Below are 5,764 nucleotides of genomic sequence, written 5' to 3' on the forward strand. Positions count from 1 at the left end.
GATCATGATCTCTGGGTCATGAGATCAAGCTCCCCCCCCCCCGATCAAGCCCCCCCCCCCCCCCCCGCCCCCCCCCCCCCCGTCAGGCTCTGCAGGGGGTCAGCCACAGATTCTCTCGCTCCCTCTGCCCCTCCCCAGGTCACTCTCATGCTCCCTCTCCCTCTAGCAAATAAATAAATAAAATATTTAAAAGAAAATAAGCCTTTGGTAGAATTCACCAGTGAGCCTATCTGGCCCTGGGATTTTCTTTGTGGGAAGACTTTAAATTACTAATTAATTTCTTTTCTTATTATAGGCATAGTCAGATCTCCTATTTTTTCTCCAGTGAACTTTGGTGATTTGTGGGTTTTGTTTTGTTTTATTTCATTTTAGGAATGCACCCACTGCCTCAGTTGCCTTACCACTTGGCAGAGAGCTGTTGGTAATATCCCTTGTAATCGCTGGGCACTCTTGGGGGGGGGGTCAGACTCCCCGTTCTTCTGCCAGCCATGATTTTAAAGATCTGTGCATTTGCTCATGTTTTCTGGACCAAGGGAGCCAGACTTGTCTCTTTTGATGGTCTTTTTGTAGAACGAACTTCTGTCTTCATAGGTTTTCTCTGCTGTTTATCTCTTTTCTGCAGTTTTTATGCCCATTCCGATTTTCACTCTTTCTTTCTTTCCGCTCACCTTGGATTTGGGTCATACTTCTTGTTCCAGCTTCTTCTTTGGTTTTTGTTTTGTTTTGTTTTAAGATTTTATTTATTTGAGGGGAAGCATGTGCGTGCACCAGTAGGGGGGAAGAGGCAGAGGGAGAGGGAGAAGCAGACTTCCCACTGAGCAGGGAGCCTGACGTGGGGTTCGATCCCACCACCCTGGGATCATGACCTGAGCCAAAGGCAGATGCTTAACCAACTGAGCCACGCAGGCATCCCCTGTTCCAGCTTCTTGGGGGCAAAAGATCAGATCACTGATCTGCCAAGATCTTTCTTTTTTCCTCACATGGGCGTTTCAAAGCTGTCTCCTTCAAGGGTATCCAGTAGATTTGGGTAGGTTGTGATTTTGTTTTCATTCAGTTCAAAATTCTATATATTTCCCGAAGTTCCTTCTGTTGTTTTCTAATTTAATTTTGTTGTAATTGGAGAGCATACTTTGTATGATGTCAGTTTTTAAAAATTCACTGTGACATGTGTTGTGGCCTAGAAGACGGTTTGAGAGAATATGCCTCGTGCACTTGAGATGGGCATGGCCCCCCCACCCCCGGTCTATGTCCTCGCTGACCTTCTGTCTGCTTCTCCCCGGGATTATTGGAAGGGATGCTGAAGCCTCCCACTGCAAGGGGGCCTCACCTGTTTCCTCTACCTCTATCTTGGCTTGCATTTTGTGTGTTTTAAAACTCTCTTCAGAAGCACATAAAAGACTAGGATTGTTCTGTCCTCTTGAATCATTGATACTTTCGTCATTATAGAATGTCCCTTCTTGGGGCGCCTGGGTGGCTCAGTGGGTTAAGCCTCTGCCTTCGGCTCGGGTCATGATCTCAGAGTCCTGGGATGGAGCCCCGCATGGGGCTCTCTGCTCGGCAGGGAGCCTGCTTCCCCGCTCTCTCTCTGCCTGCCTCTCTGCCTACTTGTGATCTCTGTCTGTCAAATAAATAAATAAAATATTTAAAAAAAAAGAATGTCCCTTCTTTGTTTGTAGTAACTTTTTTTTGTCTTAAAAGTCAATTTTTGAGATATTAATATAGCCACCCCCCAAAATAAAATAAGACGAAATCAGAGAAGGAGACAAACCTAACAGACTCTTAATCACAGGAAACAAACTGAGGGTTGCCAGAGGGGAGAGGGGCACGGGGACGGTGGCTAGGTGATGGGCATTAAGGAGGACACATGATGAAATGAGCGCTGGGTGTTTTACAAGACTGATGAATCACTGAGCTCTACCTCTATACTCTCTGCTGTACATTAATTGAATTTAAATAAAATTAAATTAAATTTAAAAAATAAATATAGCCACCCCAATTTTCTTATAGTTTTCTTGGTATAATTTTTCTATATTTTTACTTTCAACCTTTTGTATCTTTGAAGCTAAAGTGTCTACCTATTTTGAAAACATGAAGTTGGATCCTGGTTTTGTTTTTGTTTTCGTTTTTATAGGCTGACAATATCTGCTTTTTGCCTGTTTATTTATGTGGAATGTACTTACTGGTATGGTTCTGCCATTTTGCTGTTTTCTATAGGTCTATTTTGTTCTTCTGTTACTTCATTCTTTTACATTAAATATCTTCTGGCGTACTATTGTCATCCCTTTCTTTTAACTATATTTTATTTATTTATTTATTTGTTTGTTTTTTAAGATTTTATTGATTCATTCAACGGAGATCACAAGTAGGCAGAGAGGCAGAAGGGGCAGGTGGGGAAGCAGACTCCCCGCCGAGCAGAGAACCCCACACGGGGCTTGATCCTAGGACCCTGAGATCATGACCCAAGCCGAAGGCAGAAGCTCAACCTACTGAGCCACCCAGGCGCCCCTAACTATATTTTATTTTATTAAGATTTTACTTATTTATTCTAAAGCGAGAGAAACAGAGCAAAAGCAGGAGGAGTGGAAGAGGGAGAAGCAGGCTCCCCGCTGAGCAGGGAGCCCAATACAGGGCTTGATCCCCGGACCCTGAGACCATGACCTGAACCAAAGGCAGTCACTTACCCACCTGAGCCACCAAAGTGCCCCTTATTTTTTTTTTTTTTGAAAGATTTTATTCTTAAGCAATCCTACACCCAAAGTTGGGCTGGAACTCATGATTCTGATATCAAGAGTTGCACACTTTATGAACTGAGCCAGCCAGGTGCCCCTCTTTTAACTGTATTTTAAAAACCATTTTCCTAGTGGTTCTTCTGGGATTACCATGTACATCTTTTTTCTTTTTAAGATTTTATTCATTTATTTGAGAGAGAGAGAGAGCATGAGCAGGGGGAGGGGCAGAGGGAGAAGCAGACTCCCCACTGAGCACAGAGCCCAGTGTGGGGCTTAATCCCAGGACCCCAGGACCATGATCTCAGCTGAAGGTAGATGCTGAAGGCAGATGTTCAACCAACCCGGCTGCCCTACAATGCACATCTTAACTTAAAACAATTTATTTAGGATTAATACTAAACCAATTCCCATAAGATGCAGAAACTTTGCTCTAATAGATCTCCTTTCCTCCCCTCTACTCTTTGTTAATATTACCCTATAAATTACATCACTATATATTAAAGCCCAACAACACAGTTTTGTAATTATCATTTTATTTATTCATATTTAAAGATTTTATTTATTTGTCACAGAGAGAGAGAGTGAGCACAGGCAGACAGAGTGGCAGAGGGAGAAGCAGGCTCCCTGCAGAGCAAGGAGCCCCATGTGGGACTCGATCCCAGGATGCCGGGATCATGACCTGAGCTGAAGGCAGCCACTTAACCAACTGAGCCATCCAGGCGTCCCTGTAATTATCATTTTATAACTTGTGTTTCATGTCAATTAAGGAAAGAGTAAAATATACTCATAATATTTTTTATTTGTTTTTATTTTTTTCTTATAGATTTTGTTTATTTATTTGACAGGGAAAGAGACAGTGAGAGAGAGATCACAAGCAGGGGGAATGGGAGAGGGAGAAGCAGGCTTCCTGCGAAGCAGGGAGCCTGATGTGGGGCTCGATCCCAGGACTCTGGGATCGTGACCTGAACCGAAGGCAGACGCTTAACGACTGAGCCATCCAGGCGTCCCTCATAATACCTTTTATATGTATCTACATGATTGCCTGTATAGGCGCTCCTTATTTCTTCATGCAGATTCAAATTACCATCTGGTGTCATGTCTTTTTATCCTAAAGGACCTCCTTTAGTATTTTCTGGGTGGCAGGACTGCTGGTAATAAATTCTTCAGTCTTTGCTTATCTGGGAATGTCTTTATTTTGCCTTCATGTTTGAGGATAATTGTGCTGGATATAAAATTCTTGACTGTTTTTGCTTTTGGTGCCTTGACTGTGTCATCCTACTCCCTTCTGGCCTCCACTGTTTCTTTCTTTTTCTTTTTCTTTTTTTTTTAAGATTTTATTTATTTGAGAGAGAGAATGAGTGAGGGGAGGAGCAGAGGGAGAAGCAGGGAGCCTGACTTGGGGCTTGATCCCAGGACCCTGGGATCATGACCCGAGCCAAGGAAGATGCTTCACCAACTGAGCCACCCAGGTGCCCCTGACCTCCACTGTTTCTGAAGAGAATGTGAATGTGGTTTTCCTGTATGGGAAGCATAATTTTGTTGCTGTTTGTCTCAAGACTTTGTCTGCAATGATACGTGCCATAGCCCAATTTTTGTGATATGTGTGGTGTGGACTGTGTTGTTTCTTCTACTGGAGTTTGCTGAGCTTATTGTATGCAATATACTGATTGGCCTTTAAAATCAAACTGGCAAAAATTTCAGTGATTATTTCTTCAAAAAAAAATTGCCAGGCCTTTCATGAGGTTCTCATGAGATCTTGAAGTTCTGCTCATTTTACTCATTCTTTTTTCTTTCTATTGCTTTATCTTCAGATTTGCTGAGCCTTCTCCCAGCTCACACCTGCCACTGAGCCCCTCCCATGAAGCTTTAATTTCGGTTCTTATATGTCTCGGCTCTAGTGTTTCTGTTTGGTTTCTGTTATGCTTCGCCCCTCTGTCTTGGTGTTCTCTAACGGATGAGTGAATGTTACTGTACTTTTCTTTAATTCTTTAAAAACGATTTCCTGTAGATCTTTGAACATGTTTTGAGTCTCTGTCCACCAAGCCCAGCACCTAGGATTCCTCAGAGACAGTTTCTAGGGACTGCCTCTTTCCTGTGTGAGGTAACACATTTCTGTTTCATCGTGCGTCACGATTTCTGTCGGAAAGTGGACATTCTGGATAACGGAACAAATCTGGATCCTGATTTGCCTCCTCTAGGGGTTGTTGCTGCGTTGATCAGTCTGTTGAGCGACTTCCCTGGACAGATTATTTAGAGTCTATCCCCTCCCCAGGGTGTAAAGACTAACATCTATGCTTTTTAAAATTCTTGGTTCTGTTGTTACTTCCAGCTCCCTAGAAGCTGACCCTGGATAATGATAGCTTAGGAGTCAGCCAGCAGCTGGTCAAGGTTTTGCTTAAACACCCCAAGCCAGTAAGATTTCACCCTTCGGTGTGGTGAGGCAGAGGTTCAAAGTCTGGCCTTTCGCTGCCTGCTTGTGCAGGGCCCCGTGGTCAGCCAGGGCCAGGGCGAGCAGACCAGGCCTTTTCCCATCTTCCCTGAGCGTGCACATGTGCACAGCCTTCCAGATGCCCAGGAATCTGCGCGACTTTCATCAAAGCTATACCCTATAGCTATCCCACTCCTCAGATCTCTCTTTTAAATTTTTGGCGAGTCTGTCACTTTCCCAAATCAGTATTACAGCCTCAGGCAGCCGTGATATTGGCCTTCCTTGATTGTTTGCCAGAGAGACGACAATTGTTTTTGACGGAGCCCCTGGACAAGGGGCTTTTCTCTGGAGCTCCAAATTAGATCAACGCTCTCTGGCAGCCTCAAGACTGCTGGTCGGCAGGCTTCCACGTCCATGTGGGCAAAAGGAGACGGGAGCAGCCTCATGTTGAAATGGCACAAATTCCATCATTGTCAACAAGGTTTCGTACCTTTTCTTGAAGAAGTGTCTTTCGATCTGTTATGTGCCTGTGGTTAATTTCCAGAGTTCTGAGATGGTCGGTTTTGACGATATGGTCCAATGTTACCACTGCTTTGTGACGGAAGCT

This window comes from Lontra canadensis, unplaced genomic scaffold (genome assembly GCF_010015895.1).
Source record: "Lontra canadensis isolate GAN:19392208 unplaced genomic scaffold, GSC_riverotter_1.0 scaffold108, whole genome shotgun sequence".
Lineage (NCBI taxonomy): Eukaryota > Metazoa > Chordata > Mammalia > Carnivora > Mustelidae > Lontra > Lontra canadensis.